The sequence below is a fragment of the Sesamum indicum genome, linkage group LG7, assembly GCF_026168435.1.
Source record: "Sesamum indicum cultivar Baizhima isolate 11 linkage group LG7, ASM2616843v1, whole genome shotgun sequence".
Classification (NCBI taxonomy): Eukaryota; Viridiplantae; Streptophyta; class Magnoliopsida; order Lamiales; family Pedaliaceae; genus Sesamum; species Sesamum indicum.
In genome coordinates, this window is record NC_142663.1 from 1,769,152 (window position 1) to 1,787,237 (window position 18,086).

The following is an 18,086-nucleotide window of genomic DNA, read 5'->3' on the forward strand; positions in this document are numbered from 1 at the left end:
ATAATAACTTCAAGTTTGTATAAAAGAAAAACGAACTCTCTCTAATAAAACCGTGTAAAATAGCTAAATTTTGAACGTTCTCAGAATTCAACGAAACTTGGCCCAAACGTTGGCCTAGACCCAAGAATTCCTGTGCTAAATTTGCTGAGCGTAATAATAATTACAAGTTTGTATAAAAGGGAAACGAACTTGCTTTAATTAAACCGTGCAAAACAGCTAAATTTTGAACGTTCTTAGAATTCGACGAAACTTGACCCAAACGTCTAGACCCAAGAATTTATATGGTAAATTTGCTAAGCGTAATAATAGTTACAAATTTGTATAAAAGGGAAACGAACTTGCTTTAATAAAACAGTGTAAAACAGTTAAATTTAGAACGTTCTTAGAATTCGACGAAATTTGACCCAATCGTTGGTCTAGACCCAAGAATTTGTGTGGTAAATTTGCTAAGTTTAATAATAACTACAACTTTATATAAAATGGAAACAAAATTGTTCTAATAAAATGGAGCAAAACAGCTAAATTTTTAACGTTATCCGAATTCGACGAAGGTTGACCCAAACATTGGTCTAGACCCAAGAATTTGTGTGGTACATTTGCTAAGCGTAATAATAGTCATAAGTTTGTGTAAAAGGAAAACGAACTTGCTTTAGTAAAACTATGTAAAACAGCTAAATTTTGAACGTTTTAAGAATTCGATGAAATTTGACCCAAACGTTCTTCTAGACCCTGGAATTTATGTGGTAAATTTGCTAAGCTTAATAATAAGTACAAGTTCGTATAAAAGGGAAACAAAATTATTCTAATAAAACTGTGCAAAACAGCTAAATTTTGAACTTTCTTAGAATTCGACGAAATTTGACCCAAACGTTGGTCTGCACCCAAGAATTTGTGTGGTATATTTGCTAAGCTTAATAATAACTACAAGTTTGTATAAAAGGGAAACAAAATTGTTCAAATAAAACCATGCAAAACATCTAACTTTTGAACGTTATCAGAATTCAACGAAAGTTTACCCAAATCTTGTTCTAGACCCATGAATTTGTGTGGTAAATTTGCTAAGCATAATAATAACTACAAGTTTGTATAAAATGAAAAACAAACTTGCTCTAATAAAACCGCGTAAAACACCTAAATTTTGAATGTTATCAGAATTCGACGAAATTTGACCCAAACGTTGGTCTAGACCCAAGAATTTGTGTGGTAAATTTGCTAAACTTGATAATAACTACAAGTTTGTATAAAATGTAAACGAACTAGCTTTAATAAGACCTTGTAAAACTACTAAATTTTGAACGTTCTTAGAATTCGACGAAACTTGACCCAAACGTCGGTTTAGACCAAAGAATTTGTGTGGTAAGTTTGCTAAGCTTAAAAATAACTACAAGTTTATATAAAAGGGAAACAAAATTGTTTTAATAAAACCGAGCAAAATAGCTAAATTTTGAACGTTCTAAGAATTCGACGAAGGTTAACCCAAACATTGGTCTAGACCCAAGAATTTGTGTGGTAAATTTGCTAAGCGTAATAATAACTACAAGTTCGTATAAAAGGGAAACGAACTTGCTTTAATAAAACCGTGCAAAACAACTAAATTTTGAACGTTTTCAGAAATCGACGAAACTTGAACCAAACGTCTAAACCCATGAGTTTGTATGGTAAATTTTCTAAGCGTAATAATAGTCATAAGTTTGTATAAAAGGGAAACGAACTTGCTTTAATAAAACCGTGTAAAACAACTAAATTTTGAACGTTCTTAGAATTCGACGAAATTTGACCCAAACATTCGTCTAGACCCAAGAATTTATGTGGTAAATTAGCTAAGCTTAATAATAACTATAAGTTTATATAAAAGGGAAACAAAATTCGAATAAAACTGTGGCAAAACATCTATATTTTGAATGTTCTTAGAATTCGACGAAACTTGACCCAGACGTTGGTCTAGACCCAAGAATTTGTGTGGTAAATTTGCTAAGGTTAATAATAACTACAAGTTTATATAAAAGGAAAACAAAATTGTTCTATTAAACCGAGCAAAACAGCGAAATTTTTAACGTTCTCCGAATTCGATGAAGGTTGACCCAAACATTGGTCTAGACCCAAGAATTTGTGTGGTAAATTTGCTAAGCGTAATAATAACTACAAGTTTGTATAAAAGGGAAACGAACTTGCTTTAATAAAACCGTGCAAAACAACTAAATTTTGAACGTTCTCAGAAATCGACGAAACTTGAACCAAACGTCTAAACCCATGAGTTTGTATGGTAAATTTTCTAAGCGTAATAATAGTCATAAGTTTGTATAAAAGGGAAACGAACTTGCTTTAATAAAACCGTGTAAAACAGCTAAATTTTGAACGTTCTTAGAATTCGACGAAATTTGACCCAAACATTCGTCTAGACCCAAGAATTTATGTGGTAAATTAGCTAAGCTTAATAATAACTATAAGTTTGTATAAAAGGGAAACAAAATTCGAATAAAACTGTGGCAAAACATCTATATTTTGAATGTTCTTAGAATTCGACGAAACTTGACCCAGACGTTGGTCTAGACCCAAGAATTTGTGTGGTAAATTTGCTAAGCTTAATAATAACTACAAGTTTATATAAAAGGAAAACAAAATTGTTCTATTAAACCGAGCAAAACAGCGAAATTTTTAACGTTCTCCGAATTCGATGAAGGTTGACCCAAAACATTGGTCTAGACCCAAGAATTTGTGTGGTAAATTTGCTAAGCGTAATAATAACTACAAGTTTGTATAAAAGGGAACGAACTTGCTTTAATAAAACCGTGAAAAACAACTAAATTTTGAACGTTCTTAGAATTCGATGAAACTTGACCCAAACGTCTAGACCCAAGAATTTGTATGGTAAATTTGCTAAGCGTAATGATAGTCATAAGTTTGTATTAAAGGCAAACGAACTTGCTTTAGTAAAACCATGTAAAACAGCTAAATTTTGAAAGTTTTAGAATTCGACGAAATTTGACCCAAACGTTCGTGTAGACCCAGGAATTTATGTGGTAAAATTTGCTAAGCTTAATAATAACTACAAGTTTGTATAAAAGGGAAACAAAATTGTTCTAATAAAACTGTGCAAAACAGCTAAATTTTGAACGTTATTAGAATTCGACGAAACTTGACCCAAACGTTGGTCTAGACCAAAGAATTTGTGTGGTAAGTTTTCGAAGCTTGATAATAACTACAAGTTTACATAAAAGGGAAACATAATTTTTCTAATAAAATCGAGCAAAACCGCTAAATTTTGAACGTTCTCAGAATTCGACGAAGATTGACACAAATATTGGTCTAGACCCAAGTATTTGTGTGGTAAATTTGCTAAGCGTAATACTAACTACAAGTCTGTTTAAAAGGGAAACGAACTTGCTTTAATAAAACCGTGCAAAACAGCTAAATTTTGAACGTTCTTAGAATTCGACGAAACTTGACCCAAACATCTAGAGCCAAGAATTTATATGGTAAATTTGCTAAGCGTAATAATAGTTACAAATTTGTATAAAAGGGAAACGAACTTGCTTTAATAAAACAATGTAAAACAGTTAAATTTAGAACGTTCTTAGAATTCGACGAAATTTGACCCAAACGTTGATCTACACCCAAGAATTTGTGTGGTAAATTTTCTAAGCTTAATAATAACTACAAGTTTGTATAAAAGGGAAACAAAATTGTTCTAATAATACTGTGCAAAACAGCTAAATTTTGAACTTTCTTAGAATTCGACGAAATTTGACCCAAACGTTGGTCTGCACCCAAGAATTTGTGTGGTAAATTTGCTAAGCATAATAATAACTACAAGTTTGTATAAAAGGGAAACAAAATTGTTCTAATAAAACCATGCAAAACATCTATATTTTGAACGTTATCAGAATTCGACGAAACTTTACCCAAATATTGGTCTAGACCCATGAATTTGTGTGGTAAATTTGCTAAGCATAATAATAACTACAAGTTTGTATAAAATGGAAACAAACTTGCTCTAATAAAACCGCGTAAAACACCTAAATTTTGAACGTTATCAGAATTCGACGAAACTTGACCCAAACGTTGGTCAAGACCCAAGAATTTGTGTGGTAAATTTGCTAAACTTAATAATAACTACATGTTTGTATAAAGTGTAAACGAACTTGCTTTAATAAGTCCGTGTAAAACAGCTAAATTTTGAACGTTCTTATAATTCGACAAAATTTGACCCAAACGTTCGTCTAGACCCAAGATTTATGTGGTAAATTTGATGAGCTTAATAATAACTACAACTTTGTATAAAAGGGAAACAAAATTGTTCTAATAAAACTATGCAAAATAGCTAAATTTTGAATGTTCTCAGAATTCGACGAAACTTGACCCAAACGTCTAGACCCAAGAATTTATATGGTAAATTTGCTAAGCGTAATAATAGTTATAAATTTGTATAAAAGAGAAACGAACTTGCTTTAATAAAACAGTGTAAAACAGTTAAATTTACAACGTTCTTAGAATTCGACGAAATTTGACCCAAATGTTGGTCTAGACCCAAGAATTTGTGTGGTAAATTTGCTAAACTTAATAGTAACTACAAGTTTGTATAAAATAGAAACGAACTTGCTTTAATAAAACCGTGTAAAACAGCTAAATTTTGAACGTTCTTATAATACGAAAAAATTTGACCCAAACGTTCGTCTAGGCCCATGAATTTATGTGGTAAATTTGCTGAGCCTTATAATAACTACAAGTTTGTATAAAAGGGAAACAAAATTGTTCTAATAAAACTGTGTAAAACAGCTAAATTTTGAACGTTCTCAGAATTCGACGAAGCTTGACCCAAACATTGGTCTAGACCCAAGAATTTGTGTGGTAAATTTGTTAAGCGTAATAATAACTACAAATTTGTATAAAAGGGAAACGAACTCTCTCTAATAAAACCGTGTAAAACAGCTAAATTTTGAACGTTCTCAGAATTCGACGAAACTTGGCCCAAACATTGGTCTAGACCCAAGAATTTGTGTGCTAAATTTGCTGAGCGTAATAATAATTACAAGTTTGTATAAAAAGGAAACGAACTTGCTTTAATAAAACCGTGCAAAACTGCTAAGTTTTGAACGTTCTTAGAATTCGACGAAACTTGACCCAAACGTGTAGACCCAAGAATTTATATGGTAAATTTGCTAAGCGTAATAATAGTTACAAGTTTGTATAAAAGGAAAACGAACTTCCTTAATAAAACAGTGTAAAACAGTTAAATTTAGAAAGTTCTTAGAATTCGACGAAATTTGACCCAAACGTTGGTTTACACCTAAGAATTTGTGTGGTAAATTTGCTAAGCTTAATAATAACTACAAGTTTGTTTGAAAGGGAAACAAAATTGTTCTAATAAAACTGTGCAAAACAGCTAAATTTTGAACTTTCTTAGAATTCGACGAAATTTGACCCAAACGTTGGTCTACACTCAAGAATTTGTGTGGTAAATTTTCTAAGCTTAATAATAACTACAAGTTTGTATAAAAGGAAAAAAAAATTGTTCTAATAAAACCATGCAAAATATCTAACTTTTGAACGTTATCAGAATTCGACGAAACTTTACCAACTCTTGGTCTAGACCCATGAATTTGTGTGGTAAATTTGTTAAGCTTAATAATAACTACAACTTTGTATAAAATGGAAACAAACTTGCTCTAATAAAACCGTGTAAAACACCTAAATTTTGAACGTTCTCAGAATTCTACGAAACTTGACCCGAACGTTGGTCTAGACACAAGAATTTGTGTGGAAAATTTGCTAAACTTAATAATAACGACAAGTTTGTATAAAATGTAAACGAACTTGCTTTAATAAGACCGTGTAAAACAGCTAAATTTTGAACGTTCTTATAATTCGACGAAATTTGACCCAAACGTTCGTCTAGACCCAAGAATTTATGTGGTAAATTTGCTGAGCTTAATAATAACTACAAGTTTGTATAAAAGGGAAACAAAATTCTTCTAATAAAACTGTGCAAAACAGCTAAATTTTGAACGTTCTCAGAATTCAACGAAGCTTGACCCAAACATTGGTCTAGACCCAAGAATTTGTGTGGTAAATTTGCTAAGCGTAATAATAACTACAAGTTTGTATAAAAGGGAAACGAACTCTCTCTAATAAAATCGTGTAAAACAGTTAAATTTTGAACGTTCTTAGAGTTCGACGAAATTTGACCCAAACGTTCGTCTAGACTTTATGTTGTAAATTTGCTAAGCTTAATAATAACTACAAGTTTGTATAAAAGGAAAACAAAATTGTTCTAATAAAACTATGCAAAACAACTAAATTTTGAACGTTCTTAGAATTCGACGAAACTTGACCTAAACGTTGGTCTAAACCCAAGAATGTGTGTGGTAAATTTGTTAAGCGTAACAATAACTACAAGTTTGTATAAAAGGGAAACCAAATTGTTCTAATAAAATCGAGCAAAACAGCTAAATTTTGAATGTTCTCAGAATTCGATGAAGGTTGACCCAAACATTGGTCTAGATTCAAGAATTTGTGTGGTAAATTTGTTAAGCGTAACAATAACTACAAGTTTGTATAAAAGGAAAACGAACTTGCTTTAATAAAACCGTGCAAAACATCTAAATTTTGAACGTTCTCAGAATTCGACGAAACTTGACCCAAACGTCTAAACCCAAAACTTTGTATGGTAAATTTGCTAAGTGTAATAATAGTCATAAGTTTATATAAAAGGGAAACGAACTTGCTTTAATAAAACCGTGTAAAACAGCTAAATTTTGAACGCTCTTAGAATTCGACGAAATTTGACCCAAACGTTCGTCTAGACCCAAGAATTTATGTGGTAAGCTTAATAATAACTACAAGTTAGTATAAAAGGGAAACAAAACTCTAATAAAACTTGCAAAACAACTAAATTTTGAACGTTCTTACAATTCGACGAAATTTGGACCAAACGTTGGTCTAGACCCAAGAATTTGTGTAGTAAATTTGCTAAACCTAATAATAACTACAATTTTATATAAAAGGGAAACAAAATTGTTCAAATAAAACCGAGCAAAACGGCTAAATTTTTAACGTTCTCCGAATTCGACGAAGATTGACCCACACATTGGTCTAGACCCAAGAATTTGTGTGGTAAATTTGCTAAGCGTATTAATAACTACAAGTTCATATAAAAGGGAAACGAACTTGCTTTAATAAAACCGTGCAAAACAGCTAAATTTTGAACGTTCTCAGAATTCGACGAAACTTGACACAAACGTCTAGACCCAAGAATTTGTATGGTAAATTTGCTAAGTGTAATAATAGTCATAAGTTTGTATAAAAGGGAAACGAACTTGCTTTAGTAAAACCATGTAAAACAGCTAAATTTTGAACGTTCTTAGAATTCGACGAAATTTGACCCTAACGTTCGTCTAGACCCAGGAATTTATGTGGTAAAATTTGCTAAGCTTAATAATAACTACAAGTTTGTAAAAAAGAGAAACAAAATTGTTCTAATAAAACTGTGCAAAACAGCTAAATTTTGAACGTTCTTAGAATTCGACGAAACTTGACCCAAATGTTGGTCTAGACCGAAGAATTTGTGTGGTAAGTTTTCTAAGCTTAATAATAACTACAAGTTTATATAAAAGGGAAACAAAATTGTTCTAATAAAACCGAGCAAAAAAGCTAAATTTTGAACGTTCTCAGAATTCGACGAATATTGACCCAAACATTGGTCTAGACCCATGAATATGTGTGGTAAATTTGCTAAGCGTAATACTAACTTCAAGTTTGTATAAAAGGGAAACGAACTCTCTCTAATAAAACCGTATAAAACAGCTAAATTTTGAACGTTCTTAGAATTCGACGAAACTTGGCCCAAACGTTGGTCTAGACCCAAGACTTTGTGTGGTAAATTTGCTGAGCATAATAATAACTACAAATTTGTATAAAAGGGAAACGAACTTGCTTTAATAAAACCGTGCAAAACAACTAAATTTTGAATGTTCTTAGAAATCGACGAAACTTGAACCAAACGTCTAAACCCATGAGTTTGTATTGTAAATTTTCTAAGCGTAATAATAGTCATAAGTTTGAATAAAAGGGAAACGAACTTGCTTTAATAAAACCGTATAAAACAGCTAAATTTAAAACGTTCTCAGAATTCGATGAAATTTGACCCAAACGTTCGTCTAGACCCAAGAATTTATGTTGTAAATATTCTAAACTTAATAATAACTACAAATTTGTATAAAATGTAAACAAAATTGTTCTAATAAAAAACTGTGCAAAACAGCTAAATTTTGAACGTTCTTAGAATCCGATGAAACTTCACCCAAACGTTGGCCTAGACCAAAGAATTTGTGTGGTAAGTTTTCTAAGCTTACCAATAACTGCAAGTTTATATAAAAGGGAAATAAAATTGTTCTAATAAAACCGAGCAAAACAGTTGAATTTTGAACGTTCTCCGAATTCGACGAAGCTTGACCCAAACATTGGTCTAAACCCATGAATTTGTGTGGTAAATTTGCTAAGCGTGATAATAACTACAAATTTGTATAAAAGGGAAACGAACTCTCTCTAATAAAACCGTGTAAAACAGCTAAATTTTGAACGTTCTCAGAATTCGACGAAACTTGACCCAAACATTGGTCTAGACCCAAGAATTTGTGTGCTAAATTTGCTGAGCGTAATAATAATTACAAGTTTGTATAAAAAGGAAACGAACTTGCTTTAATAAAACCGTGCAAAACTGCTAAATTTTGAACGTTCTTAGAATACGACGAAACTTGACCCAAACATGTAGACCCAAGAATTTATATGGTAAATTTGCTAAGCGTAATAATAGTTACAAGTTTGTATAAAAGGGAAACGAACATGCTTTAATAAAACAGTGTAAAACAGTTAAATTTAGAAAGTTCTTAGAATTCGACGAAATTTGACCCGAACGTTGGACTACACCCAAGAATTTGTGTGGTAAATTTGCTAAGCTTAATAATGACTACAAGTTTGTATGAAAGGGAAACAAAATTGTTCTAATAAAACTGTGCAAAATAGCTAAATTTTGAACTTTCTTAGAATTCGACGAAATTTGACCCAAACGTTGGTCTACACTCAAGAATTTGTGTGGTAAATTTGCTAAGCTTAATAATAACTACAAGTTTGTATAAAAGGAAAAAAAAATTGTTCTAATAAAACCATGCAAAATATCTAACTTTTGAACGTTATCAGAATTCGACGAAACTTTACCAACTCTTGGTCTAGACCCATTAATTTGTGTGGTAAATTTGCTAAGCATAATAATAACTACAACTTTGTATAAAATGGAAACAAACTTGCTCTAATAAAACCGCGTAAAACACCTAAATTTTGAACGTTCTCACAATTCTACGAAACTGGACCCGAACGTTGGTCTAGACACAAGAATTTGTGTGGTAAATTTGCTAAACTTAATAATAACTACAAGTTTGTATAAAATGTAAACGAACTTGCTTTAATAAGACCGTGTAAAACAGCTAAATTTTGAACGTTCTTATAATTCGACGAAATTTGACCCAAACGTTCGTCTAGACCCAAGAATTTATGTGCTAAATTTGCTGAGCTTAATAATAACTACAAGTTTGTATAAAAGGGAAACAAAATTCTTCTAATAAAATTGTGCAAAACAGCTAAATTTTGAACGTTCTCAGAATTCAACGAAGCTTGACCCAAACATTGGTCTAGACCCAAGAATTTGTGTGGTAAATTTGCTAAGCGTAATAATAACTACAAGTTTGTATAAAAGGGAAACGAACTCTCTCTAATAAAATCGTGTAAAACAGTTAAATTTTGAACGTTCTTAGAGTTCGACGAAATTTGACCCAAATGTTCGTCTAAACTTTATGTTGTAAATTTGCTAAGCTTAATAATAACTACAAGTTTGTATAAAAGGAAAACAAAATTGTTCTAATAAAACTATGCAAAACAGCTAAATTTTGAACGTTCTTACAATTCGACGAAACTTGACCTAAACGTTGGTGTAGACCCAAGAATTTGTGTGGTAAATTTGTTAAGCGTAACAATAACTACAAGTTTGTATAAAAGGGAAATCAAATTGTTCTAATAAAACCGAGCAAAACAGCTAAATTTTGAACGTTCTCAGAATTCGATGAAGGTTGACCCGAACATTGGTCTAGATTGAAGAATTTGTGTGGTAAATTTGTTAAGCGTAACAATAATTACAAGATTGTATAAAAGGGAAACGAACTTGCTTTAATAAAACTGTGCAAAACATCTAAATTTTGAACGTTCTTAGAATTCGACGAAACTTGACCCAAACGTCTAGACCCAAAAATTTGTATGGTAAATTTGCTAAGCGTAATAATAGTCATAAGTTTATATAAAAGGGAAACGAACTTGCTTTAATAAAACCGTGTAAACCAGCTAAATTTTGAACGTTCTTAGAATTCGACGAAATTTGACCCAAACGTTCGTCTAGACCAAGAATTTATGTGGTAAATTTGCTAAGCTTAATAATAACTACAAGTTAGTATAAAAGGGAAACAAAACTCTAATAAAACTATGCAAAACGCTAAATTTTGAACGTTCTTACAATTCGACGAAACTTGACCCAAACGTTGGTCTAGACCCAAGAATTTGTATAGTAAATTTGCTAAACCTAATAATAACTACAAGTTTATATAAAAGGAAAACAAAATTGTTCTAATAAAACCGAGCAAAACAGCTAAATTTTTAACGTTCTCCGAATTGGACGAAGATTGACCCACACATTGGTCTAGACCCAAGAATTTGTGTGGTAAATTTGCTAAGCGTATTAATAACTATAAGTTCATATAAAAGGGAAACGAACTTGCTTTAATAAAACCGTGCAAAACAGCTAAATTTTGAACGTTCTCAGAATTCGACGAAACTTGACACAAACGTCTAGACCCAAGAATTTGTATGGTAAATTTGCTAAGCGTAATAATAGTCATAAGTTTGTATAAAAGGGAAACGAACTTGCTTTAGTAAAACCATGTAAAACAGCTAAATTTTGAAAGTTTTAGAATTCGGCGAAATTTGACCCAAACGTTCGTGTAGACCCAGGAATTTATGTGGTAAAATTTGCTAAGCTTAATAATAACTACAAGTTTGTTCTAATAAAACTGTGCAAAACAGCTAAATTTTGAACGTTCTTAGAATTCGACGAAACTTGACCCAAATGTTGGTCCAGACCAAAGAATTTGTGTGGTAAGTTTTCTAAGCTTGATAATAACTACAAGTTTATATAAAAGGGAAACAAAATTGTTCTAATAAAACCGAGCAAAACAGCTAAATTTTGAACGTTTTCAGAATTCGACGAAGATTGACCCAAACATTGGTCTAGACCCACGAATTTGTGTGGTAAATTTGCTAAGCGTAATACTAACTTCAAGTTTGTATAAAAGGGAAACGAACTCTCTCTAATAAAACCGTATAAAACAGCTAAATTTTGAACGTTCTTAGAATTCGACGAAACTTGGCCCAAATGTTGGGTCTAGACCTAAGACTTTGTGTGGTAAATTTGCTGAGCATAATAATAACTACAAATTTGTATAAAAGGGAAACGAACTTGCTTTAATAAAATCGTGCAAAACAACTAAATTTTGAACGTTCTTAGAAATCGACGAAACTTGAACCAAACGTCTAAACCCATGAGTTTATATTGTAAATTTTCTAAGCGTAATAATAGTCATAAGTTTGTATAAAAGGGAAACGAACTTGCTTTAATAAAACCATATAAAACAGCTAAATTTTGAACGTTCTTAGAATTCGATGAAATTTGACCAAAACGTTCGTCTAGACCCAAGAATTTATGTTGTAAATTTTCTAAGCTTAATAATAACTACAAATTTGTATTAAAGGGAAACAAAATTGTTCTAATAAAAAACTGTGCAAAACAGCTAAATTTTGAACGTTCTTAGAATCCGATGAAACTTCACCCAAACGTTGGCCTAGACCAAAGAATTTGTGTGGTAAGTTTTCTAAGCTTAATAATAACTGCAAGTTTATATAAAAGGGAAATAAAATTGTTCTAATAAAACCGAGCAAAACAGCTAAATTTTGAATGTTCTCAGAATTCGACGAAGGTTGTACCAAACATTGGTCTAGACCCAAGAATTTGTGTGGTAAATTTGCTAAGCGTAATAATAACTACAAGTTTGTATAAAAGGGAAACGAACTCTCTCTAATAAAACCGTGTAAAAAAGCTAAATTTTGAACGTTCTCAGAATTCGACGAAACATGGCCCAAACGTTGGTCTAGACCCAAGAATTTGTGTGCTAAATTTGCTGAGCGTAATAATAATTACAAGTTTGTATAAAAGGAAAATGAACTTGTTTTAATAAAACCGTGTAAAACAGCTAAATTTTGAATGTTTTTAGAATTCGACGAAACTTAACCGAAACCTCTAGACCCAAGAATTTATATGGTAAATTTGCTAAGAGTAATAATAGTTACAAGTTTGTATAAAAGGGAAACGAACTTGCTTTAATGAAACAGTGTAAAACAACTAAATTTTGAACGTTCGTAGAATTCGACGAAATTTGACCCAAACGTTGGTCTACACCCAAGAATTTGTGTGGTCAATTTGCTAAGCTTAATAATAACTACAAGTTTGTATAAAAGAGAAACAAAATTGTTCTAATAAAACTGTGCAAAACAGCTATATTTTGAACATTCTTAGAATTCGACGAAACTTGACCCAAACGTCGGTCTATACCCAACAATTTGTGTGGTAAATTTGCTAAGCTTAATAAGAACTACAAGTTTGTATAAAAGGGAAACAAAATTGTTCTAATAAAACCATGCAAAACATCTAAATTTTGAACGTGATCAGAATTCGACGAAACGTGACCCAAACGTTGGTCTAAACCCATGAATTTGTGTGGTATTTTGCTAAGCATAATAATAATTATAAGTTTGTATAAAATGGAAACAAACTTGGTCTAATAATACCGCGTAAAACACCTAAATTTTGAACATTATCAGAATTGACGAAATTTAACCCAAATTTTGGTCTAGACCCAATAATTTGTGTGGTAAATTTGCTAAACTTAATAATAACTACAAGTTTGTATAAAAAAAAAACGAACATGCTTTAATAAAACCGTGCAAAACAGCTAAATTATGAACGTTTTCAGAATTGGAGGAAACTTGATAATAACTACAAGTTTATATAAAAGGGAAACAAAATTGTTCTAATAAAACCGAGCAAAACAGCTAAATTTTGAACGTTTTCAGAATTCGACGAAGATTGACCCAAACATTGGTCTAGACCCACGAATTTGTGTGGTAAATTTGCTAAGCGTAATACTAACTTCAAGTTTGTATAAAAGGGAAACGAACTCTCTCTAATAAAACCGTATAAAACAGCTAAATTTTGAACGTTCTTAGAATTCGACGAAACTTGGCCCAAATGTTGGGTCTAGACCTAAGACTTTGTGTGGTAAATTTGCTGAGCATAATAATAACTACAAATTTGTATAAAAGGGAAACGAACTTGCTTTAATAAAATCGTGCAAAACAACTAAATTTTGAACGTTCTTAGAAATCGACGAAACTTGAACCAAACGTCTAAACCCATGAGTTTATATTGTAAATTTTCTAAGCGTAATAATAGTCATAAGTTTGTATAAAAGGGAAACGAACTTGCTTTAATAAAACCATATAAAACAGCTAAATTTTGAACGTTCTTAGAATTCGATGAAATTTGACCAAAACGTTCGTCTAGACCCAAGAATTTATGTTGTAAATTTTCTAAGCTTAATAATAACTACAAATTTGTATTAAAGGGAAACAAAATTGTTCTAATAAAAAACTGTGCAAAACAGCTAAATTTTGAACGTTCTTAGAATCCGATGAAACTTCACCCAAACGTTGGCCTAGACCAAAGAATTTGTGTGGTAAGTTTTCTAAGCTTAATAATAACTGCAAGTTTATATAAAAGGGAAATAAAATTGTTCTAATAAAACCGAGCAAAACAGCTAAATTTTGAATGTTCTCAGAATTCGACGAAGGTTGTACCAAACATTGGTCTAGACCCAAGAATTTGTGTGGTAAATTTGCTAAGCGTAATAATAACTACAAGTTTGTATAAAAGGGAAACGAACTCTCTCTAATAAAACCGTGTAAAAAAGCTAAATTTTGAACGTTCTCAGAATTCGACGAAACATGGCCCAAACGTTGGTCTAGACCCAAGAATTTGTGTGCTAAATTTGCTGAGCGTAATAATAATTACAAGTTTGTATAAAAGGAAAATGAACTTGTTTTAATAAAACCGTGTAAAACAGCTAAATTTTGAATGTTTTTAGAATTCGACGAAACTTAACCGAAACCTCTAGACCCAAGAATTTATATGGTAAATTTGCTAAGAGTAATAATAGTTACAAGTTTGTATAAAAGGGAAACGAACTTGCTTTAATGAAACAGTGTAAAACAACTAAATTTTGAACGTTCGTAGAATTCGACGAAATTTGACCCAAACGTTGGTCTACACCCAAGAATTTGTGTGGTCAATTTGCTAAGCTTAATAATAACTACAAGTTTGTATAAAAGAGAAACAAAATTGTTCTAATAAAACTGTGCAAAACAGCTATATTTTGAACATTCTTAGAATTCGACGAAACTTGACCCAAACGTCGGTCTATACCCAACAATTTGTGTGGTAAATTTGCTAAGCTTAATAAGAACTACAAGTTTGTATAAAAGGGAAACAAAATTGTTCTAATAAAACCATGCAAAACATCTAAATTTTGAACGTGATCAGAATTCGACGAAACGTGACCCAAACGTTGGTCTAAACCCATGAATTTGTGTGGTATTTTGCTAAGCATAATAATAATTATAAGTTTGTATAAAATGGAAACAAACTTGGTCTAATAATACCGCGTAAAACACCTAAATTTTGAACATTATCAGAATTGACGAAATTTAACCCAAATTTTGGTCTAGACCCAATAATTTGTGTGGTAAATTTGCTAAACTTAATAATAACTACAAGTTTGTATAAAAAAAAAACGAACATGCTTTAATAAAACCGTGCAAAACAGCTAAATTATGAACGTTTTCAGAATTGGAGGAAACTTGATTCAAATGTTGGTCTACACCCAAGAATTTGTGTGGTAAATTTGTTAAGCTTAATAATAACTACAAGTTTGTGCAAAAGGGAAACAAAATTGTTCTAATAAAACAATGCAAAATCATCTAAATTTTGAACGTTATTAGAATTTGATGAAATTTGACCCAAATCTTGGTCTAGAGCCATGAATTTGTGTGGTAAATTTGCTAAGCTTAATAATAACTACAAGTTTGTGTAAAAGGGAAACAAACTTGCTCTAATAAAACCGCGTAAAACACCTAAATTTTGAACGTTTTCAGAATTCGACGAAACTTGACCCAAATCTTGGTATAGACCCATGAATTTATGTGGTAAATTTGCTAAGCATAATAATAACTACAAGTTTGTATAAAATGGAAACAAACTTGCTCTAATAAAACCGCGTAAAACACCTAAATTTTGAACGTTCTCAGAATTCGACGAAACTTTACTCAAACGTTGGTCTAGACCCAAGAATTTGTGTGGTAAATTTGCTAAACTTAAAAATAACTACAAGTTCGTATAAAAGGAAACGAACTTCCTTTAATAAAACTGTGTAAAACAGCTAAATTTTGAACGTTCTTAGAATTCGACGAAATTTGACTCAAACGTTCGTCCAGACCCAAGAATTTATGTGGTAAATTTGCGAAGCTTAATAATAACTACAAGTTTGTATAAAATGGAAATTGTTCTAATAAAACTGTGTAAAACAGCTAAATTTTGAACGTTCTTAGAATTCGACGAAACTTGACACAAACGTTGGTCTAGACCAAAGAATTTGTATGGTAAGTTTGCTAAGCTTAATAGTAACTACAAGTTTATATAAAAGGGAAACAAAATTGTTCTAATAAAACCGAGCAAAACAGCTAAATTTTGAACGTTTTCAGAATTCGACGAAGGTTGACCCAAACATTGGTCTAGACCCAAGCATTTGTGTGGTAAATTTGCTAAGCGTAATAATAACTATAAGTTTGTATAAAAGGGAAACAAACATGCTTTAATAAGATCGTGCAAAACAGCTTAATTTTGAACGTTCCCAGAATTCGACGTAACTTGACCCAAACGTCTAGACCCAAGAATTTGTATGGTAAATTTGCTAAGCGCAATAATAGTCATAAGCTTGTATAAAAGGGAAACGAACTTGCTTTAATAAAACCGTATAAAACAGCTAAATTTTGAACGTTCTTAGAATTTGACGAAATTTGACCCAAACGTTCGTCTAGACCCAAGAATTTATGTTGTAAATTTTCTAAGCTTAATAATAACTACAAATTTGTATAAAAGGGAAACAAAATTGTTCTAATAAAAAACTGTGCAAAACAGCTAAATTTTGAACGTTCTTAGAATCCGACCAAACTTCACCCAAACGCTGGCCTAGACCAAAGAATTTGTGTGGTAAGTTTTCTAAGCTTAATAATAACTGCAAGTTTATATAAAAGGGAAATAAAATTGTTCTAATAAAACCGAGCAAAACAGCTAAATTTTGAACGTTCTCAGAATTCGACGAAGGTTGACCCAAACATTGGTCTAGACCCAAGAATTTGTGTGGTAAATTTGCTAAGCGTAATAATAACTACAAGTTTGTATAAAAGGAAACGAACTCTCTCTAATAAAACCATGTAAAACAGCTAAATTTTGAACGTTCTCAGAATTCAACGAAACATGGCCCAAACGTTGGTCTAGACCCAAGAATTTGTGTGCTAAATTTGCTGAGCGTAATAATAATTACAAATTTGTATAAAAGGGAAACGAATTTGCTTTAATAAAATCATGCAAAATAGCTAAATTTTGAACGTTCTTAGAATTCGACGAAACTTGACCCAAATGTCTAGACCCAAGAATTTATATGGTAAATTTGCTAAGCGTAATAATGGTTACAAGATTGTATAAAAGAAAAACGAACTTGCTTTAATAAAACAGTGTAAAACAGCTAAATTTTGAACGTTCTTAGAATTCGACGAAATTTGACCCAAACGTTGGTCTACACCCAAGAATTTGTGTGGTAAATTTTCTAACCTTAATAATAACTACAAGTTTGTATAAAAGGAAAACAAAATTGTTCTAATAAAATTGTGCAAAACAGCTAAATTTTGAACATTCTTAGAATTCGACGAAACTTGACCCAAACGTCGCTCCATACCCAAGAATTTGTGTGGTAAATTTGCTAAGCATAATAATAACTACAAGTTTGTATAAAACGGAAACAAAATTTTTCTAATAAAACCGTGGAAAACATCTAAATTTTGAACGTTATCAGAATTCGACGAAACTTGACCCAAACGTTGGTCTAGACCCATAAGTTTGTGTGGCAATTTGCTAAGCATAATAATAATTACAAGTTTGTATAAAATGGAAACAAACTTGCTCTAATAATACCGCGTAAAACACCTAAATTTTGAACGTTCTCAGAATTCGACGAAATTTGACCCAAATTTTGGTCTAGACCCAAGAATTTGTGTGGTAAATTTGCTAAACTTAATAATAGCTACAAATTTGTATAAATGGGAAACGAACATGCTTTAATAAAACCGTGCAGAACAGCTAAATTATGAACGTTTTCAGAATTGGAGGAAACTTGATTCAAATGTTGGTCTACACCCAAGAATTTGTGTGGTAAATTTGTTAAGCTTAATAATAACTACAAGTTTGTGCAAAAGGGAAACAAAATTGTTCTAATAAAACAATGCAAAACATTTAAATTTTGAACGTTATCAGAATTTGATGAAATTTGACCCAAATCTTGGTCTAGACCCATGAATTTGTGTGGTAAATTTGCTAAGCTTAATAATAACTACAAGTTTGTGTAAAAGGGAAACAAAATTCTTCTAATAAAACCATGCAAAACATCTAAATTTTGAACGTTTTCAGAATTCGACGAAACTTGACCCAAATCTTGGTATAGACCCATGAATTTATGTGGTAAATTTGCTAAGCATAATAATAACTACAAGTTTCTATAAAATGGAAACAAACTTGCTCTAATAAAACCGTGTAAAACACCTAAATT